The following is a 23,428-nucleotide window of genomic DNA, read 5'->3' as shown; positions in this document are numbered from 1 at the left end:
CGCCGCCGTCAGTGTCAGCCGGTTTGCCGTGGCATACGGAGCTCCATCGCAGTCTTTAACACTGGTAGCATGCCGCGACAGCGTGGACGTGAACCGTATGTGCAGTTGACGGACTTTGAGCGAGGGCGTATAGTGGGCGTGCGGGAGGCCGGGTGGACGTACCGCCGAATTGCTCAACACGTGGGGCGTGAGGTCTCCACAGTACATCGATGTTGTCGCCAGTGGTCGGCGGAAGGTGCACGTGCCCGTCGACCTGGGACCGGACCGCAGCGACGCACGGATGCACGCCAAGACCGTAGGATCCTACGCAGTGCCGTAGGGGACCGCACCGCCACTTCCCAGCAAATTAGGGACACTGTTGCTCCTGGGGTATCGGCGAGGACCATTCGCAACCGTCTCCATGAAGCTGGGCTACGGTCCCGCACACCGTTAGGCCGTCTTCCGCTCACGCCCCAACATCGTGCAGCCCGCCTCCAGTGGTGTCGCGACAGGCGTGAATGGAGGGACGAATGGAGACGTGTCGTCTTCAGCGATGAGAGTCGCTTCTGCCTTGGTGCCAATGATGGTCGTATGCGTGTTTGGCGCCGTGCAGGTGAGCGCCACAATCAGGACTGCATACGACTGAGGCACACGGGGCCAACACCCGGCATCATGGTGTGGGGAGCGATCTCCTACACTGGCCGTACACCACTGGTGATCGTCGAGGGGACACTGAATAGTGCACGGTACATCCAAACCGTCATCGAACCCATCGTTCTACCATTCCTAGACCGGCAAGGGAACTTGCTGTTCCAACAGGACAACGCACGTCCGCATGTATCCCGTGCCACCCAACGTGCTCTAGAAGGTGTAAGTCAACTACCCTGGCCAGCACGATCTCCGGATCTGTCCCCCATTGAGCATGTTTGGGACTGGATGAAGGGTCGTCTCACGCGGTCTGCACGTCCAGCACGAACGCTGGTCCAACTGAGGCGCCAGGTGGAAATGGCATGGCAAGCCGTTCCACAGGACTACATCCAGCATCTCTACGATCGTCTCCATGGGAGAATAGCAGCCTGCATTGCTGTACTAGTGCCGACATTGTGCATGCTCTGTTGCCTGTGTCTATGTGCCTGTGGTTCTGTCAGTGTGATCATGTGATGTATCTGACCCCAGGAATGTGTCAATAAAGTTTCCCCTTCCTGGGACAATGAATTCACGGTGTTCTTATTTCAATTTCAAGGAGTGTAGTTTTTGTGTAGGTCAGATCCTTGAAGCACGTGCTTGTGAGTTGCTACTGCTATATACTTCTATAGTAATTGTAACGATCTTTAAGTCCCCTCATGGTAACTTTCAGCTATTCATGAAAAATCTAGAGGCATTATTGAGCTACCTGTCAGACAAAAAGAAGCAATTAGTGGTTTGTCGTGATTGTAACGTAATTTCTTAAAAGATACGGATAGGAAAAATGAGCTAGAATATTTGATTGCTTGTTTCAACCTAGTATGTGTTGTAAATTTTCCAACTCGTGTGCAGCAGGATAGTAGGTCACTTATCGATAACATTATGGATATAGACAGTGCTCAGGTAGAAACAATTAATGTGTACCCAGTTGTTAATGGGCTATCTGATCATGATGCACAGTTAATGTAAATAACACATATAGCACATTACAGGCTTCAGGCAGGTTCATACAAGGCAGGGAGGCATATTGATGCCAACAGGGTACAGAGTTTTAAAAGCAGCCTAGAAGAGGTAGAATGGGATGAAGTTTATACAGAAAATGACGCTGATGCCTAATTCAATTTTTCCACCGTAAATTTGTCTCAATATTTGGGAGTTGCTTTCTTGAAACGTTATCCAAAAAAGCCATTACAAAGCCAAGTAAGCCATTGCTTACTAAGGGAATTAAGATTTCGTGTAAGAGGAAGAGGGAAATATATGGACAGGCCAAAATACGTCAGGATCCGGTATTACTTTCTTACTACAAAAGATTCTGTGATATTTTAAGAAAAGTAATTAAGAAGTCGAGAAGCTTATGTTTTCCGACAGAAATTAATAATATGGAATATTGTGAAACGGGAGACAGGGCAGCCTGACAGTGCACAGCATAACATAGCATTAAAGCTAAATAATGATGTTGTGAGTGATAATTCACAAGTTGCAAGTATTTTTAACAATAATTTTCCGAATGTGGCATCAAAAATAGGGTTAAAGGGTTAAGTTAAAGAAGCAAAAGAATATGCTAAAAATGTCAGTCCCCAGTATTTTAGACCTTTAGAAATAGCACCAACATCCCCCACTGAAATTAAGGGAATTATAAATATACTGGAAAACAAGCGCTCATGTTCTGTTGATGGGGTCTCTAACAGAATTTTGAAGTGTTGTTCTAATTTAATAAGTGGAGTCCTTAGTGATATATGTAATGCATCGCTGGCATAGGGAATTTTTCCAGACAGAGTGAAATACGCAATTGCCAAGCCTCTTCATAACAAAGGGGACAAGAGTGACTTAAATAATTGTAGACCAATCTCAGCGCTGACTTCATTTTCTAAAATATTCGAAAAAGTTATGTATTCAAGAGTAGTCTCACATTTAAGTGAAAATAATTTACTCAGCATGTCACAGTTCGGATTCCCGAAGTGTTACTCAACTGACAATGCTATCTACACATTTACCCATCAAATAGTACAAGCCCTAAATAACAAATTATCGCCAGTTGGTATTTTTTGTGATCTTTCCAAGGCATTTGACTGTGTGGATCATGTCACACTCTTAGAAAAACTCAGGTTTTATGGAACTGAGGGCTATACACATAGCTGGTTTGAATCATACTTAACGAACAGAAAGCAAAAATTTGTGCTGAATAACACAAATAATGTTGGGAGGGTGGTAATTTCTAGCGAATGGGGAATCATCACAAAGGGAGTCCCACAGAGTTCAATTTTTGGTCCTCTGCTGTTCCTTATTCATATGAATGACCTCTCACGTAACGTTCAGCAAGCAGAACTAGTACTTTTTGCAGATGACACGAGTGTTATAATAAATCACATTCCAGAAAAAGCAGCTGAAGATATTGTTAAGGATGTCTTTCAAAGAATTATTAAGTGGTTCTTAGAAAATGGACTCTCCCTTAATTTTGAAAAAACTCACTATATCCAGTTCTGTACACCAAAAAGAGTCATACCGACAATTGATGTAGCATATGAACAGGGCTCAGTTAACAGGGTAGATTTCTCCAAATTTTTTGGTATTCACATTGCCGACCGCGGTGGTCTCGCGGTTAAAGGCGCTGCAGTCTGGAACCGTGTGACTGCTACGGTCGCAGGTTCGAATCCCGCCTCGGGCATGGATGTGTGTGATGTCCTTAGGTTAGTTAGGTTTAAGTAGTTCTAAGTTCTAGGGGACTGATGACCACAGCAGTTGAGTCCCATAGTGCTCAGAGCCATTTGAACCATCTGGAACCGCAAGACCGCTACGGTCGCAGGTTCGAATCCTGCCTCGGGCATGGATGTTTGTGATGTCCTTAGGTTAGTTAGGTTTAACTAGTTCTAAGTTCTAGGGGACTAATGACCTCAGCAGTTGAGTCCCATAGTGCTCAGAGCCATTTGAACCATTTTTGACGAATTGAGGATCGATCTCGGTAATTTTAATGGGTCTGCTCGACAAACAATGTCTCCTATACGTATCAGGAAAGCATAATTTATTCTATATCACAACCAACCAGACCCTTCTAGAGCAGATGCGTAGGTGATCTTTGCGTTCTCAGTTTTACTCTCACTATAAGTTTCCATACTGATTTGCTTATGATGAACAGACAGTCATCTCGATGTGCAACATTCAATACCACCAAGATGTAGACCATAATACTATTGTCAGTAACCCGTTTGGTATTTTGTGTTACCTATATCTGTCCAGTTTGGTTGGGGTAGACATGCATCCACCCAACCATATCTACATTAATTCTCGGCACGGTGGTGGGTCGACCCCACATCAGTCTATCTATCTTAGTAATTTTGTGTATCTGTCACTTTGCTATTGTGTAAGTCAATCCCTGGAATGCATATTTTCCATGTTAAAATAATTAAAACGATAGGGATACAGTTGTGTAACCGATTATTCGGTCTGATTGTCAGGAGTACGTGCGACTGTTCACATGTCATTCATATTTACCTTAACTTCCCCATAATATTGTGTTTTAAATCCCGCATCTATCTTTCTTAGGATTCACCAATTCTCTCTCACACATGCCATCTTCTGTATGTGTGTTATAAATACAACGTAAGTATTCATACCGATGACAGAAAACATCTGAGTAAAAACGGAAGCACTTTCTGTCATTTGGGTTCACTACGCTTTCAACTACCTAACATTGCTTGACTTTGCCTGGCGCTTTACATCCTTTAGACAACTGTGTAATCCGGCACCGGATGTCCTTATCGGTATACTTCAGATAAGATCGTTATCTCGTTTAGAACGCGCCTCGTATACTTGCTCATCACAGCACACCGGAGTTATACTGCCTCCACACACGTGAATTTTATGACACTCTGTGATAAATTAATAACGCTTGATTTTTTGTTCTTATAGTTAGACGAGAGAACACAAGAGGTCCTGCCTGAGCTACAGTAGCAAACCATCAGTTGGGAAGTAGGAACCTATCAATAAATATTTGCCAGTATCACGTCTTGTTATAACAGTGTCGTTATATTGCGTGTGCGCATCACAGCACTCAAGCGTTATACTGCCTCGCTGCAGGTGAACATTAAACAAGTTCTGTGATAAATTAATAACGGTTATACTTGGATTTTTTGTTACACAGGAGGACATGTAAAAGTTTTTGCCTGAAACACAGCAACTGTGGCAGCAGCGGTAAGCTGTCAGTTGGTATTTATCAGTTTCTTCGTTTGCGAAAAGAATATGGACGTTTTGCGTGTGTACATCACAGTACTCCAGTTTTGGACTGCATACACCCACGTGAATATTAAAATGCTCTGTGATAAATTAATACGCTTATAGTGAGGTCTTCGTTGTTATCGTTACAGACAAGGACACCTAAAAGTTCCTGCCTAAGCCATGGCGTAGTGGGTGCAGAGATCAACCGGTAAGTAGAAGTCGGTCTGTAGGTATTTGTCAGTTTCCTTTTTTGCTATAAAATACGGTTACTATACGTGTGCGCATCATAGCATTGCAGTATTAATCTGCCCTCATGCATATGGATATTGGAGATGCTGTATGTTGGTTAATAACACTTACACGTTGATTTTTTACTGTTATTGTTACAAACGAGGACACACAAAAGATCCTGCCTAAACCACAGCAGCAGCGGCATTTGCGATCAGCTGGGAAGTGGAGGCCTGTCTGATGAATTCTCAGTTTCCTCTTTTTCTACAGCAGTATAGTTATTTTGCTCGTGAGTATCATAACACTGCCTCCACGAACGAGAATTTGAAAAATGCTCTGTGAGACTTTTATAAAGCTTGTACTAAGAGTTTTTGTTCTTATTGTTACAGACGAGGACTCTCAAACGTTCTTGCCTGAATCAGTGCGCCGGCCGGAGTGGCCGTGCGGTTCTAGGCGCTACAGTCTCGAACCGAGCGACCGCTACGATCGCAGGTTCGAATCCTGCCTCGGGCATGGATGTGTGGGATGTCCTTAGGTTAGTTAGGTTTAATTAGTTGTAAGTTCTAGGCGACTGATGACCTCAGAAGTTAAGTCGCATAGTGCTCAGAGCCATTTGAACCGTTCTTTTTTTTTTTTTTTTTTTTTTTTTTTTTTGAATCAGTGCGCAGCGTGGATGTCTTCCTGACCATGTGTCCTCCGACTACGTTGTAGCACAGCCAAAGCTACCAGAACTTGAGTCACAGCAAAGTGCTAGCAGAATACTGTTACTCACCAATAGCACAGTTTTGACTGCACGTGGATCTAAGATTGTGAAAGTAGGCCTAGCAACTCACAGTGACTGTGGTGATGTGATTGAGATGGAGAACGTTCAACGTCCTTATACTAGAGTGCAGCATACGTGGTACGGATGTGTGTATCTGTGTACTATGACGTATAAAAAGAATTATTTGGACAACACTGTAATAATGAATGAGTGTGAGTAAATAAAAAATATGTTCTGCAAAAAATTGTTCTTATTTGCTTCTGCCCAATAATAACTTTCTCGTACTCTGGTCTTTGTTATATCAAATAACATTTTTACTGTACTTAATGTTTCTGGCCACAGAGTAGTTCTACTTACGTTCATGTTTCCATACATTTCGCTACCGGCTTTTTGAAGACAACATGCTACATCTGAACAAATAGCCTGAAAGCTGGTGTACAGTGCATTGTGGAGGATGTGCAAATATTCGAATGGAGTATGAAGTATATTTTTTCCCAGACCATTCCAGTATCGGCCTCTACCATTATGTTTCTATCCTATTACATACACAGAGGAAAGCAGCAGCATTCAACTACTAGTGACCCGGCCGGAGTGGCCGAGCGGTTCTAGGCGCTGCAGTCTGGAACCGCGCGACCGCTACGGTCGCAGGTTCGAATCCTGCCTCGGGCATGGATGTGTGTGATGTCCTTAGGTTAGTTAGGTTTAAGTAGTTCTAAGTTCTAGGGGACTGATGACCTCAGAAGTTAAGGTCCATAGAGTTCAGAGCCAGTTGAGCCATTTGAACTACCAGTGAATCAACTAATAGCGAAGGCATCACTGCAGATTGTGTATCTAAAGCGTCAAAGTAATATCAGTTAAAGCTGGGAGGAATTCTGTCATTTACACAAGTGTTGTGTGCTGCTGATAGTGGACGTTGAAGCACTGATCAGCGCAACGATGTGGATGAAAGCTGATTGAATTCCATTCCATCTAGGTTACAAGCAAGCGAGATATGGAACTGAGGTGTAACATTTCATTGATTGATTGATTTGGGGGAAGGGACCATACAGTGAGGTCATCGGTCACATCGGATTAGGGAAGGATGGGAAAGGAAGTCGGCCGTGCCCTTTCAAAGGAACTATCGCGGCATTTGCCTGAAGCGATTTAGGGAAAGTACGGAAAACCAAAATCAGGATGGCTGGACGAGGGTTTGAACGTCCCGAATGCGAGTCCAGTGTGACAACCACTGCTGCACCTCGCTCAGTGTATAACATTTGACAGGTTTACCTTTTCTAATTTCTTCTCTTAATTATTATACACACACCAAAAAAAGTTTTGCATGACTCCGATTTCCAGAACTCCTGAAGACAGACGTTGACAGTGAATATTTTATCACAGACACAGTCCCATTGGCTGTTCAGAGACGTCACTAAACCCTCCCAAAGATGTAAACAACCATGCATCAGCAGCGCCTATTAGACGGAGGGGGTCCGACAGCCGATCAGTTCTAGTCGTTCCACCAGAAAGGAGGTACACGGCTCGTGTTGTCTGTAGTTCAACCATGTCTAGAAGGTCAATACCACGGTTCGATCGCGTCCGCATTGTTACTTTGTGCTGTGAAGGGCTCTCAACAAGGGAAGTGTCTAGGCGTCTCGGAGTGAACCAAAGTGATGTTGTTCGGACATGCAGGAGATACGGAGAGACAGGAACTGTTGATGACATTCCTCGCTCAAGCCGCCCGAGGGCTACTACTGCAGTGGATGACCGCTGCCTACGGATTATGGCTCGGTGGGATCCTGAGAGCAACCCCACCATGTTGAATAATACTTTTCGTGCAGCCACTGGACGTTGTGTTACGACTCAAACTGTGCGCAATAGGCTGCACGATGCGCAGTTTCACTCCCGACGTCCAAGGCGAGGTCCATCTTTGCAAACACGACACTATGCAGCACGGTACAGATGGGCCCAACAACATGCCGAATGGACCGCTCAGGATTGGCATCACGTTCTCTTCACCGATGAGTGCCGCATATGCCTTCAACTAGACAGTCGTCGGAGTCGTGTTTGGAGGCAACCCGGTGACGCCGAACGCCTTAGACACTGTCCAGTGAGTGCAGCAAGGTGGAGGTTTCAGCGTCTTCGGTCAGAGGGTTAGCTTCCCTCTGTAACAAAGAAACTGAGTTAATCGATCAACAACGAACTTAAACGGATGTCTTACGACGCCCGCGCCGAGCAGATGCAACGAACAAAAGCGATCAAAATGAGATTAAAAACAAAAAAAATAGTAGGTAGAGCACTTTCCCGTGAAAGGCAAGGGTCCCGAATTCGACTCTCGGTCCGGCACACAGTTTTAATCTGCCAGGAAGTTTCATATGAACTATCGCAGGATCCTATTTTGGCTTTTCTTAGACGGATAAAAAGAAAAAAAGAGGAAGCAGATGAAAGATGGGAGGAGGCTGAAAAGGCATGAGATGTAAATTTCAAAGAATTTACGATGTGATTTTCCCTGAAATTAGTGAACTCGAGGAAAAGATGTTGAAAATAGCAAAAATATGTGCAGAAGCAACACAAACTGCAACTATCGCAAAATGAGACCCGTGTTTAGCTAAATTAGAATCGTCAGGACACAAGAAGACAACTATCACTGTAACTGGGAGAGCTAACCATGCGAATAAAACAGCGAATCAGAACACAAAGATCTTCACCTGACGACTAAGAGAAGGCAAAGCAGTCGTCGAGTGCATCTCCAGTAAAGTCACAAAAACAGATGATCGAATAACTCACCTTGAGCAAGCGTTCAAAGCGGGCACTGCAAGGAAAGACGTACAGAAGCATCTACGGTTTTATGACTCAACGTCGGTTCACTCTTTACCGACGGGCTCCGGTTCAAGTGGCGGCGCGCTCAATTCGAAAAGAGACGCGATGAATGTGCACTCGGAGATCCAGTTCAGACAGAAACGAGGAGCAACACCGAACAGCTTTAGCGGTAATTCAGGTCCATACGCTGGTCGCTGTAGACATGATTCAGCACATCATGTCGAACCTGTTCAGAAACCGGGGTCAATGAGATGTTCAAGCGCGGAAGGAACACCCGCATTCGATCGTAAACACTTCCTTTCCGTCCTGAAATTTCAGAATTTCAAAGAGGGAGTAGTCTGCATCCCAAGATTTGGCTGGGACAATTTAGCATGTTACTCCTCTCTTCGTGACCACTTAATATGAAAATGAAATTTATTTGTGCTCACATGAAGGGTGTCGCTGAGGAGATATAGAGAGACGTTGCAGAACACCGCTGTTCCTTTGCATGAATTTAGAGATGCGTTTCTCACGACATACTGGTTGCGAGAAATGCAAGAGAGAATGAAATAAGAAATAAAGTTGTGGCCAGATCTAGAAGCTTTCAGATACAAAAGTCCCATCAGAATGTTAGACGCATTGCTTGGAAAAAAATCAGTCCTTACACTTCCCATGGAGCTCATCTGAGATGATTCGGTGTTGTTTCAGCGAAATCCCCACCCACTACCAGCAAGCGTTTTCCCCCACCGCCATGCCACGCTGTCTGAGTGCGAGGGGAGAGAAGAGAGGAAAGCTGCGAAGACTCTGCATTTAAATGTTAGTGCGGTCACACTCCATACTTCTTTGTTTTCTATTTTTACATGTCTCAGCAACACAGGTCACAAACCAAACAAATTCTTACTATTATTTAATTATTTTTGCATGCTGAAGCAAGATAAAAATTTTTATCTGGTACAAACTGTCGGCATATCGACAGACGCAGACAATTTCGCACAGTTTCTCTCTCAAGCTACCATGTACTCGTGACTTATTTAGTCTCATAATGGAAGAAAGGTGTTTTACATACGTATGTCGACCTAATTAGTGCTGCACTTCAGCAACCTCATTATGTAGACTTGGAAACTCTACCTGAGAAAAGCAATGTAGACGTCCTGGATAGTTTTAACTTAAAAATATTTGTCATTAAAACTGGAATTACCTTGCAGGCCAGTCACCTACATCTGCAAATGCACAGGGCCGCTTTCAACTGAAACGGCCAACGGTCTCGAGGAAACCTCGGAAACAGACGAAAGATTGACAGTGTCCTCAAAATATTTATAAAAATATCCTTCTAATTCTTTCAAGGCCACAATTAATTCTTCAGACCTCGCGTTTTACTTAACGCCAGTGAGCTTATGGAACTGTACTGTCTTTGGCAGAATGTGTCCTTTGTAAAACGTGATTTTCTTTTTAAATGCCTCCCCATTAAATAAAAAAGGAGTTACCTTGCAATGTCTTTTTGTGGGCAGTGTGCAGTCAAGTCCACTTAAAATTCGAGGTCTGCACTCATTCCAGCTGTTCCAATTTTCGTTCCTGCACTCCTGTTTCCCTTCTAAATTTAACAACAGCGAGTTTTAAATCTAAAAATCGTTCGAGGCACGCCCCTTAACTTAAGCAACGTATTTTGCAGTAAATCGTCCTTCAGTTCCACTGAAAACTGTTGCAACTAACAATGGAATAATGCGTGTGACTTCACAAATTTTACTATTCATATTACCAATTCCTTCACGTGCTCCGGGCATGAAAATTTTGCACAAAGTGCTTTTTGATGTAGAAATAATGAATCCCGTCTATCGATTGTTGTTATTTTTTGTTTCTTCATTGTCAACTATATCGTTAAATTATTTCTGCTTGGTCTTGTAGTGTTGTTTCATAGCAAATATGTAGTAGCTCTGTCACTTATGCGAACTGAGAATTCTCATTCCTCTCTTCTGTGATTCCCATTCATTTTAAAGGATTGCGACGATAGATCACTACACTATCTCTTTTTATACGAGCAGCCACTGGACCTAGCAGCAAATAGCGAAGGTTAAAGAGCGCTCACAGTACGATTCTTCCGAACTCAGAGAATTGCGCCGACCGAAAAATGCGACTTGGCAATGTTAAATGGAATGTCGTATTGTACCGAGTAAATCTGGGAAGGACTGAGCGAAGCTGATTTACAGGCAGGGCCTTGTCCTGCCTGCAGAACGTGCGCGCTGCATGCGTGAAGTTTGGCGCGCCGTGGCCGGTCCTGGTTTAAATGTTTGCTGTCCGATTGGAACTCGTGTAAGACGAAAAAAACACAAGGAAAAGCGGAAGGGCAAACGAAGGGAATATCAGCAACCTCGCACCAATAACGAAAGGAGCAATGAGCGAAACGAATTGCATGATGTGCAAAGGAAAAGAATACCACAACCACACCATAGGAATTACGGTGACAAGGGCTACAAATATGTGGAGTCCAGGAATCCTACGTACTCGTTTTGCTAGACAAACAATTCAAACAAATCTATTTAATGAGTTTTATTAGAATAAAGTAAATGACAATACTTAACTTTGACAATTACACAGATGTGTTACAAGCAAAGGGCGATATCCTGAATAAGTAATCTCATCAGTATAACAGTTCAGAGTTCTGTGTTACATAGAGTGCCCAAGAGAAGTAACGAACGTTGACGCTTCTATCCAAGTCGCTAGTCTTGAAGCTACTACTCAACTGGGCAGTCACCAGTCTGTTGTGGCGCTTACGTCCTCTTCACATAGGGGCGGTGCTGTCGCGTCGTCGTCCTGGAGAAGGGTCGGTCAGCGTGCGATTGGCTGATGTCTTCTCACAGCCATCTCTTCTCTATCGTTCCCGACTTGCGTGCCGGTGCTTGACTTTACGCCATAACACTGAGAATGCCTGCAGATTTGACAGAAACTGGCGTGCCGCGCGGATCAGCCGAGCGGTCTAAGGCGCTGCAGTCATGGACTGTGTGGCTGGTCCGGTGGAGGTTCGAGTCCTCCCTCGGGCATGGGTGTGTCTGTTTGTCCATAGGGTAATTTAGGTTAAATAGTGTGTAAGCTTAGCGACTGATGACCTTAGCAGTTAAGTCCTATACGATTTCACACACATTTAGAAAGTGGCGCGAAACTGGCAAATAAAGCACAACAGTGACATATTCTAAATTAGTGGTCTGAACCCATCCAGTGGACAAAAAAAGCGAAGTGACAATCATAATTGGCTCAAGACGTCAAACAGTTTTTAAAATCGGAACTTTTTTCATTTGTCGTTTATATTTTTGCTTGTTAGTATTAGGTTTGATCTTTTCATTTCTGTGAAATTTCCTTTATATAGTTCTGTGTATAGAATAGTCTCTAGAATATCTGTTTTGTTGTTGTTTTGTGTGTTTGTCTAGGTCTCATTTCGCTTTTTCTTTTTTTTTTCTTTGTGAATGTGGACAGCATGCTGCTCAATAGCATGGAATAATAAGTGTAGTATCACTCCTCCTTGCCTACATAAAATACGCATACTCATTTGTAATTTAGACTATATCAGTGAAAATGGCAACTACGTCCACTGAAGCTGTTCTCATAGAAGGGAAGTGAACAATAAAGCAGAAAGAGACCTCGGTCTGATTCACACGCACGCACGTATGCACACACACACACTCACACACAAGGGAGAGGGGGAATTATTCCGCGTCTACTAATATTGGCTGCATGTCGATTTTTTATGCATGGTAAATCATGAAGATAGTTTTAGAAGTAGGTGGTGACAGATAACATTGGATGCCTGATTTCGTTACTGATAATTACTACTTTAAGTTAGTCAAAAAAGGGGGCCTGCCCACCAATCAGTCCTTTATTTGTTGAAGTTAGAAATTGATACACTAGTTCTTTACAGACGAATGGAAAAACTGGTAGAAGCCGACCTCGGGGAAGATCAGTTTGGATTCCGTAGAAATATTGGAACACGGGATGCAATATTGACCCTACGACTTATCTTAGAAACTACACTCCTGGAAATGGAAAAAAGAACACATTGACACCGGTGTGTCAGACCCACCATACTTGCTCCGGACACTGCGAGAGGGCTGTACAAGCAATGATCACACGCACAGCACAGCGGACACACCAGGAACCGCGGTGTTGGCCGTCGAATGGCGCTAGCTGCGCAGCATTTGTGCACCGCCGCCGTCAGTGTCAGCCAGTTTGCCGTGGCATACGGAGCTCCATCGCAGACTTTAACACTGGTAGCATGCCGCGACAGCGTGGACGTGAACCGTATGTGCAGTTGACGGACTTTGAGCGAGGGCGTATAGTGGGTATGCGGGAGGCCGGGTGGACGTACCGCCGAATTGCTCAACACGTGGGGCGTGAGGTCTCCACAGTACATCGATGTTGTCGCCAGTGGTTGGCGGAAGGTGCACGTGCCAGTCGACCTGGGACCGGACCGCAGCGACGCACGGATGCACGCCAAGACCGTAGGATCCTACGCAGTGCCGTAGGGGACCGCACCGCCACTTCCCAGCAAATTAGGGACACTGTTGCTCCTGGGGTATCGGCGAGGACCATTCGCAACCGTCTCCATGAAGCTGGGCTACGGTCCCGCACACCGTTAGGCCGTCTTCCGCTCACGCCCCAACATCGTGCAGCCCGCCTCCAGTGGTGTCGCGACAGGCGTGAATGGAGGGACGAATGGAGACGTGTCGTCTTCAGCGATGAGAGTCGCTTCTGCCTTGGTGCCAATGATGGTCGTATGCGTGTTTGGCGCCGTGCAGGTGAGCACCACAATCAGGACTGCATACGACCGAGGCACACAGGGCCAACACCCGGCATCATGGTGTGGGGAGCGATCTCCTACACTGGCCGTACACCACTGGTGATCGTCGAGGGGACACTGAATAGTGCACGGTACATCCAAACCGTCATCGAACCCATCGTTCTACCATTCCTAGACCGGCAAGGGAACTTGCTGTTCCAACAGGACAATGCACGTCCGCATGTAACCCGTGCCACCCAACGTGCTCTAGAAGGTGTAAGTCAACTACCCTGGCCAGCAAGATCTCCGGATCTGTCCCCCATTGAGCATGTTTGGGACTGGATGAAGCGTCGTCTCACGCGGTCTGCACGTCCAGCACGAACGCTGGTCCAACTGAGGCGCCAGGTGGAAATGGCATGGCAAGCCGTTCCACAGGACTACATCCAGCATCTCTACGATCGTCTCCATGGGAGAATAGCAGCCTGCATTGCTGCGAAAGGTGGATATACACTGTACTAGTGCCGACATTGTGCATGCTCTGTTGCCTGTGTCTATGTGCCTGTGGTTCTGTCAGTGTGATCATGTGATGTATCTGACCCCAGGAATGTGTCAATAAAGTTTCCCCTTCCTGGGACAATGAATTCACGGTGTTCTTATTTCAATTTCCAGGAGTGTAGATTAAGGAAAGGCAAACCTACGTTTCTAGCATTTGTAGACTTAGAGAAAGCTTTTGACAATGTTGACTGGAATTCTCTCTTTCAAATTCTGAAGGTGGCAGGGATAAAATTCAGGGAGCGAAAGGCTATTTACATTTTGTACAGAAACCAGATGGCAGTTATAAGAGTCGAGGGGCATGAAAGGGAAGCAGTGGTTGGGAAAGGAGTGAGACAGGGTTGTAGCCTATCCCTGATGTTATTCAATCTGTATATTGAGCAAGCAGTGAAGGAAACAAAAGAAAAATTCGGAGTAGGTATTAAAATTCATGGAGAACAAATAAAAACTTTGAGGTTCGGCGATGACATTGTAATTCTGTCAGAGACAGCAAAGGACTTGGAAGAGCACTTGAACGGAATGGACAGTGTTATGAAAGGAGGGTATAAGATGAACATCAACAAAAGGAAAACGAGGATAATGGAATATAGTCGAATTAAGTCAGGTGATGCTGGTGGAATTAGATTGGGAAATGAGACACTTAAAGTAATAAAGGAGTTTTGCTATTTGGGGAGCAAAATAACTAATGATGGTCGAAGTAGAGAGGGTATAAAATGTAGACTGGCAATGACAAGGAAAGCGTTTCTGATTAAGAGAAATTTGTTAACATCGAGTATAGATTTAAGTGTCAGGAAGTCGTTTCTGAAAGTATTTGTATGGAGTGTAGCCATGTATGGAAGTGAAACATGGACGATAAATAGTTTGGACAAGAAGAGAATAGAAGCTTTCGAAATGTGGTGCTACAGAAGAATGCTGAAGATTAGATGGGTAGATCACATAACTAAAGAGGAGGTATTGAATAGAATTTGGGGAGAAGAGGAGTTTGTAGCACAACTTGACAAGAAGAAGAGACCGGTTGGTAGGACATGTTCTGAGGCATCAAGGGATCACAAATTTAGCATTGGAGGGCAGCGTGGAGGGTAAAAATGATAGAGGGAGACTAAGAGATGAATACACTAAACTGATTCAGAAGGATGTAGGTTGCAGTAGGTACTGGGAGATGAAGAAGCTTGCATAGGATAGAGTAGCATTGAGAGCTGCATCAAACCAGTCTCAGGACTGAAGACCACAACAACAACAACAGTTATGGCACACCCTAGAATTAAGTTGTGTATCATGCTCACTATCAGATATCTATGAATATAGAATTAGGTTATCCTTGACACATTTTCCTTTATGCATCTCACAAGAGTGAGAAATACTAAGGTACATAGTATGTGTGGTTCTTTCCTTTCGTCCGCTTGCACATATTTGTAAGGGTTGACAATGTAGCAGAAACAGACTGTATCGGTGTTGTGCAGTGATCCACAGTGCAGCTCCAGAAGGGACATGGAGGGGGGGACCGGTCGCGAGCGGTCTTCACTGGTGTGAGCTGGAGAGAAAGGATGCCTGAGTGGCCGACTGATGCGCAGCGCGAGGCCACAGAAATTCCCCGAAGGGCCAAAGTGACAAAATCCCTGGCCACAACAACTTTCGGCGTTGGGGAGAAGGCGGGGGACCCATTCACAGATACGGATCGCACCAGACACGACGGCGCCACGGTCCACCAAGCGGTGGCTGGCACGCACCAGCACTGCCAACATTCCCTGAAGAAAGAAAGCCTGTGCGCCCGTCTGTGACGTCACGTGCGTGCTCCGAGGCAGTCCGAGCTCCGAGGCCGGTTGGCCTTATAACTTATTATTAGTATGTCTGAATGATTTCGAAACGATGTAGTGCATTTATTTGCATGGCAATCTCCCGCAGCTGAAATTATGTATAAATTACTGTTTTTTAATCGTCTAAAGCTTATAGAATTTTAAGAGAAGGTTTTCGTCACACTCGTTTCGCTCTTATTTGCAAATTTTCGTGTGTTAAGTTTACTACAGGAGCGTTTCGCGTATATTTATAAAGTATCTTTCTTAGTCATTGGTACCTCTTCCTCTTGTTTACATGTTTTAAAATGCATTTTTTTTGTTTTGTTCTTAGCGGAGGTTGGAATCTGAAAAAAAATAGTTACACAGGCGCTGAGAGTGTGGAGTGACATTTCTATGAAAATAACTTTTGTGGAATTTACGAAAGTTAAGTGCAAAAAATCGCCAATACCACAAAAGAAAAAACAAGTTTGTGAAAGCCGAGAAATTGCGAAATGTGAACGTCAATCACGGTTTTTTTTTTTTTCTCGAGTCTAAACTCAGCTAACAACGCAGGAAAAGACAGTGGACTTCGAAACATGTATCCAAGAGGAAACACCAGTGAACACAGACGATTCTTTTCAAATAAAGCGAAATACTTCTGGTGAAAAACTTCTTTTAAATTTCAGCAATATTAGGGGCCAAAAAGAAAAATAATTGCAGATGTTGAAGTTATTGTTCTTCACAGGTCGTATATCTTCCAGTACACATACACGTCTCCATTCAAATGTCCCATTTCATCCAGATGAGTATGTCTTTTGTTGCCAGAAAGTTATAACAGGCCTACTTTATAAATTTCGCCGAATTCGCTCTTTTACTGCAGGCTAACTATATTTCAGTAAATATTTTCAAATGATGTTATAAATAGCATCAAATCATCTATTATCAATAAATATTTCACTTACTTAGCGCTAATAGTTTTGACGAGAGAGTAGTCCCACTTTCTTAATGCTTACACTGACAAAAGTTTGAGAAATAATGAATAAACGTATATTGTCCTCGCTGTAGTTGTATAGTTAGCTTGCATGTAACACCTGGCGCAAACAATGTTCATTAATTGTTTTCTTCATTATAGAAGCACCTTTCATACTAGAGATGGGCAAGAAATCACGCGTCTTTTACAAATAATAGTGACTGGGACATCACAGTTTTCACAATAAAAACTTATAGTATCTAGCGGCAATTTCAGTCAGAGTTGAGCCACAAGTAACAACTGAAAGTGGTATTTAAGCATTATAAATGCCATGTTTGATCTGTTGACTGACGTTCATACCTTGTTCTAAGAACTTTGTCTCATGTTGTGAATGTACGACTTAGCTATGGTTGAAAAAATGAAACCAGAAGCTGATTTGCTGTGAGAAAATTTCACACTTTGTGTTTTACCTGATATGTTCGGCTAGAGAGTGATGTGTGATATTTAACCTCCCCCTCCCCACCCTACCCCACCAAATCTTAGTTGCGTAGTGTAGCCCGAGGGCTCGGTTATGCAGAGAGATAATTCAGCTGGGAGCTGGTGAAGACAAAAAATATGATAGCGAAATAAAGGTTGTGGTAGTAGACAGAGCTGTATCATAATCTAATATTTACGCTGACGCCATAGTTAAACACACTTTATACTCTTTTCGTCAAAAAAAGTGCAAGGTAAATTCAGAAAAGATTTACACTACTGGCCATTAAAATTGCTACGCCACGAAGATGACGTGCTACAGGCGCGAAATTTAACCAACAGGAGAAAGATGCTGTGATATGCAAATGATTAGCTTTTCAGAGCATTCACACAAGGTTGGCGCCGGTGGCGACACCTACAACGTGCTGACATGAGGAAAGTTTCCAAACGATTTCTTATACCCAAACAGCAGTTCACCGGCGTTGCCCGGCGAAACGTTGTTGTGATGCCTCGTGTAAGTAGGAGAAATGCGTACCATCACGTTTCCGACTTTGATAAAGGTCGGATTGTAGCCTATCACGATTGCGGTTTATCGTATCTCGACATTGCTGCTCGCGTTGGTCGAGATCCAATGACTGTTGGCAGAATATGGAATCGGTGGGTCCAGGAGGGTAATACGGAACGCCGTGCTGGATCCCAACGGCCTCGTATCACTAGCAGTCGAGATGACAGGCATTTTATCCGCATGGCTGTAACGGATCGTGCAGCCACGTCTCGATCCCTGAGTCAACAGATGGAGACATTTGCAAGACAACAACCATTTGCACGAACAGTTCCACGAAGTTTGCAGCAGGATGGACTATCAGCTCGGAGACCATGGCTGCGGTTACCCTTGACGCTGCATCACGAACAGGAGCGCCTGCGATGGTGTACTCAATGATAAACCTGGGTGCACGAATGGCAAAACGTCATTTTTTCGGATGAATCCAGGTTCTGTGTACAGCATCATGATGGTCGCATCCGTGTTTGGAGACATCGTGGTGAAAGCACATTGGAAGCGTGTATTCGTCATCACCATACTGGCGCATCACTCGGCGTGATGGTATGGGGTGCCATTGGTTACACGTCTCGGTCACCTGTTGTTCGCATTGACGGCACTTTGAACAGTGGACGTTACATTTCAGATGTGTTACGACCTGTGGCTCTACCCTTCATTCAATCCCTGCGAAACCCTACATTTCAGCAGGATAATGCACGACCGCATGTTGAATGTCCTGTACAGTCTTTTCTGGATACAGAAAATGTTCGACTGCTGCCCTGGCCAGCACATTCTCCAGATCTCTCACCAACTGAAAGCGTCTGTTCAATGGTGGCCGAGCAACTGGCTCGTCACAATACATCAGTCACTACTCTTGATGAACTGTGGTATCGTGTTGAAGCTGAATGGGCAGCTGTACATGTAGACGCCATCCAAGCTCTGTTTGACTCAATGCCCAGGCGTATCAAGGCCGTTATTACGGCCAGAGGTGGTTGTTCTGGGTACTGACTTGTCGGGATCTATGCATCCAAATTGTGTGAAAATGTAATCACATATCAGTTGTAGTATAATATATTTGGCCAACGAATACCCGTTTATCATCTACATTTTTGGTGTAGAAATTTTAATGGCCAGTAGTGTATTTATTAGATAATGGACAAATAAAAAACTCCTCTGGTCGCCTCCACAAATGAACTTAACTGATATCTCTTCTGCTACGTGATCAGGCCCAGTGGACAGAACGCTGCTACAAGTTTCCTCCTCCATTTTATTCTGTTATTCTGCTATCCTCCATCCGTCCACATCTATTAATTCTTGGTTTCAATCTTCATGGAGCCATCCCTCCAACGCTTCTTGGGTCTCCCTGGGGGCCTCTTTCCTGTAGGTGTGAAATCCAGGAGCTGATATATACTGCTATAATACAATTAACAGTTTATACAAGTAAGGTGCTCAAATGTTCAAGGACAAATTACGTGCGTTTCATCGCACTGCAGAGTAGTGCATCAACTAGGGTGTGTGAAACCCCAGCACAGTAACAAAGAGCTAATTAAATGATGATGCAAAAAGGATACTTACCTACGTTTAACATCTCATTTCGACTGCACTAACTAAAAATTCAACATATGAAACACTTTAAGAGAAGCTTATAGGCCTTGAAATGCAATGCATTTTAAATATCAATTGCATATTGTGATTGTTGGCAGTGTTATTTAATACCTGAAAGAGTTCTGTCTGTGTTGAGATATATGATAATGGACAAGCTACAGATAGTCCATTAAATTTCGGGCCTGCAGCAGCGCAAAGAAAATTTCCTCCATTGATATTTCGACCGCGTATCGTCTGGCCATCCTCAGAGTGATTCACAAGACTGACTACAAGATGCGAAGCGCGGCCTTATATGCTCCACCGCGGCGGTACTGCGCATGTGGGTCACAGATGCTGTTCGGCGGCAGAGAAATACGCTTACACACGGGCGGCCTGTGGCGAAGGCGTACAGACATTCCATTCGCTTATCGATGTATGATCGGCGGCGGTGACACCATGACGACTTCTGTGCAGTTTAATTGCCCCAAGAGCCGGATTCCACGCTTTGTCCAAATTAAAACCATTATCTCTATTTATTAAATTATTAGCTAATCTAATCTCTATAGCTTCCTTGGAGACAGATTCCCAAAAGGAAGATGTTAAAATCTTCACATCACTGTAATTCATGGAATGCCCTGTATCAGTACAATGTTCGGCGACAGCTGACTTGTCTGGCTGTAATAAGCAAGTGTATCTTCGATGCTCCACACACCTCTCATGAACGGTGCGTGTTGTTTGGCCTATGTACGACTTCTCACAATTTCCGCAAGGAATCTGATACACACGCGCTTTAAGAAGCTGTAAATCGTCCTTCACAGAGCCGAGTAAAGGTGCAATCTTCGCGGGGAGCCGGAAGATCATCTTAAGACAGTGTTTCTCAAGAATACGGTCTATCTTCGACGAAAGAGCACCCACATAGGGCAAAAATGCACAAGATCTGAAGGGATCACTATCTTCTTCCCCATCACATACCTGTATTTTAGGTTTTGCATCGTATGCTCTACGAATTTGTTGCGGAGATGGGAAAGAAGATCCAGTTCTACACTGGATATCTTTTCCTCATTCACACAAATAATTCGTTCTCAATCACAAACAGTTTATGCGTTATTTGATGAACACTAAATTTTCTCTTTTTCGCCTTGTTAGCTATGCAATGATTTATTTATGTAGTAATTAAATGTCTTTTCATTGTGCACATTCTTCCAGAAATATATTGTTGTGCAATGTTTTTACCAAAAGGATCACCTTCACTATTATTATAATATTATATTGTATATGTAAACTCTCCCATACTAAATATTCATTTCTGCAGTAATCTACACTCTGTATTCACTCTGAGCTAGGTTACTTTTTACCATTATGCATTTTATTATGTTACGTTGTTCTACTTTTATGACATGTATGTCTGGGGCTTGACTCTTGCTCTACACATGTTTTTTGAATGCATGGACATGATTGGACAGAAAGTCAACTTCAGTTGATTATACACTAAATATTTATTGTTCTGGGACACATGTTTGTGTGTGGTACATTCATTAGTCGGAGATACTGCAGGACTGTGAATTGGTCTCATTTTTTTTTCTTTTTGGACTTCTGTAATGTTTTCTTAGTAGCACATGTAGAAATTTTGGTTATTGTAATTTATTATTCGTGTGCATTAATTGTATGGACCTCAGTCCAACCTGGCAAACTCACTTCACATATCTTGGGCAGCAGCCTAGTGACCAGTTCTTCGAACGTGTGTGATAAGCCGCGTGAATAAGTGTGATGACCCAGAGGATGTAGACGTTTTGTCTGTCTTGACTGTGGTAAATGGATAGAGCGTTGGCAATTCTAAACCACTGTTTCTTTCAAAAAATGGTTCAAAAATGGTTCAAATGGCTCTGAGCACTATGGGACTTAACATATGAGGTCATTAGTCCCCTAGACTTAGTACTACTTACACGTAACTAACCTAAGGGCATCACACACATCCATGCCCGATGCAGGATTCGAACCTGCGACCGTAGTGGTCGCGCGGTTCCAGGCTGCAGCGCCTAGAACCGCTCGGCCAGCGCTGCCGGCTACTGAATCTTTAGTTCCTCTGGCATTTTCTGAAACGTTTGAGTTAGGTGTGATTTTCTCTTGGTGTCATCCTACAGTTTCTCCAGTTCTCCAATTATTCACACACCCTGCGTAAAAATGTGAGCGGTGGGGTAATGCAAGATGGCAGGCCCTATGGCCTGATCATTCCAGACTATGTAGCGTTTATAAAATCTGAGTCCGCATTCGCACAAATTAATGTTATTTCACAACAGTATTGCACTGTCATACAAAATAGATAATCAGATACTATGTACTGGAATGTACACTACTGGCCATTAAAATTGCTACACCAAGAAGAAATGTAGATGATAAACGGGTGTTCATTGGACAAATATATTGTGCTAGAACAGACATGTGATTACATTTTCACGCAATTTGAATGCATAGATCCTGAGAAATCAGTACCCAGAACAACCACCTCTGGCCATAATAACGGCCTTGATACGCCTGGGATGGCGTGTACAAGTACAGCTGCCCATTCAGCTTCAACACGATACCACAGTTCATCAAGAGTAGTGACTGATGTATTGTGACGAGCCAGTTGCTCGGCCACCATTGAACAGACGCTTTCAGTTGGTGAGAGATCTGGAGAATGTGCTGGCCAGGGCAGCAGTCGAACATTTTCTGTATCCAGAAAAGACTGTACAGGACATTCAACATGCGGTCGTGCATTATCCTGCTGAAATGTAGGGTTTCGCAGGGATTGAATGAAGGGTAGAGCCACAGGTCGTAACACATCTGAAATGTAACGTCCACTGTTCAAAGTGCCGTCAATGCGAACAAGAGGTGACCGAGACGTGTAACCAATGGCACCCCATACCATCACGTCGGGTGATGCGCCAGTATGGCGATAACGAATACACGCTTCCAATGTGCGTTCACCACGATGTCTCCAAACACGGATGCGACCATCATGATGCTGTACACAGAACCTGGATTCATCCGAAAAAATGACGTTTTGCCATTCGTGCACCCAGGTTTGTCGTTGAGTACACCATCGCAGGCGCTCCTGTCCGTGATGCAGCGTCAAGGGTAACCGCAGCCATGGTCTCCGAGCTGATAGTCCATGCTGCTGCAAACGTCGTCGAACTGTTCGTGCAAATGGTTGTTGTCTTGCAAACGTCCCCATCTGTTGACTCAGGGATCGAGACGTGGCTGCACGATCCGTTACAGCCATGCGGATAAAATGCCTGTCATCTCGACTGCTAGTGATACGAGGCCGTTGGGATCCAGCACGGCATTCCGTATTACCCTCCTGAACCCACCGATTCCATATTCTGCCAACAGTCATTGGATCTCGACCAACGCGAGCAGCAATGTCGAGATACGATAAACCGCAATCGTGATAGGCTACAATCCGACCTTTATCAATGTCGGAAACGTGATGGTACGCATTTCTCCTCCTTACACGAGGCATCACAACAACGTTTCGCCGGGCAACGCCGGTGAACTGCTGTTTGGGTATAAGAAATCGTTTGGAAACTTTCCTCATGTCAGCACGTTGTAGGTGTCGCCACCGGCGCCAACCTTGTGTGAATGCTCTGAAAAGCTAATCATTTGCATATCACAGCATCTTCCTCCTGTTGGTTAAATTTCGCGCCTGTAGCACGTCATCTTCGTGGCGTAGCAATTTTAATGGCCAGCATCCCATTCATTTTCGGCGGCTTCCCAAGGCCTGCCTTTCCTTTTTATGGCATTAAACATCCATGCATTTAAAATATGTTTGATTTTTCACCTTAACGGGTGCCTGTTGCTTTCCCCTCCTGGCCAATCCTGACTCGTTAACATCTGGTGTCAGGAGCAGGATAGCTCACCGTTCTGCCGTACCCAATTAAGCTGCCAGTAGTACTTCGCACTTGACGCGCCTGATGCAACGCGCAAACACGCACACGCATTCGTGGTTCGTCACACAACCTCCCGCCTTTGCGGCGTTCTTTCCGAACAGCTGCCGCAGCGAACGTCAGGCTGCTTGCGTGGCCGAGTGCTTCGCAGCGCCACACAGCTAGCCGCGCCGCTGCCGCTTCCAGGTAGTCCGGTGCTACGCCAC

Source organism: Schistocerca nitens, chromosome 3 (assembly GCF_023898315.1).
Source record: "Schistocerca nitens isolate TAMUIC-IGC-003100 chromosome 3, iqSchNite1.1, whole genome shotgun sequence".
In the NCBI taxonomy this organism is placed as follows: domain Eukaryota; kingdom Metazoa; phylum Arthropoda; class Insecta; order Orthoptera; family Acrididae; genus Schistocerca; species Schistocerca nitens.
Note: the sequence above shows the minus strand (reverse complement) of the source record.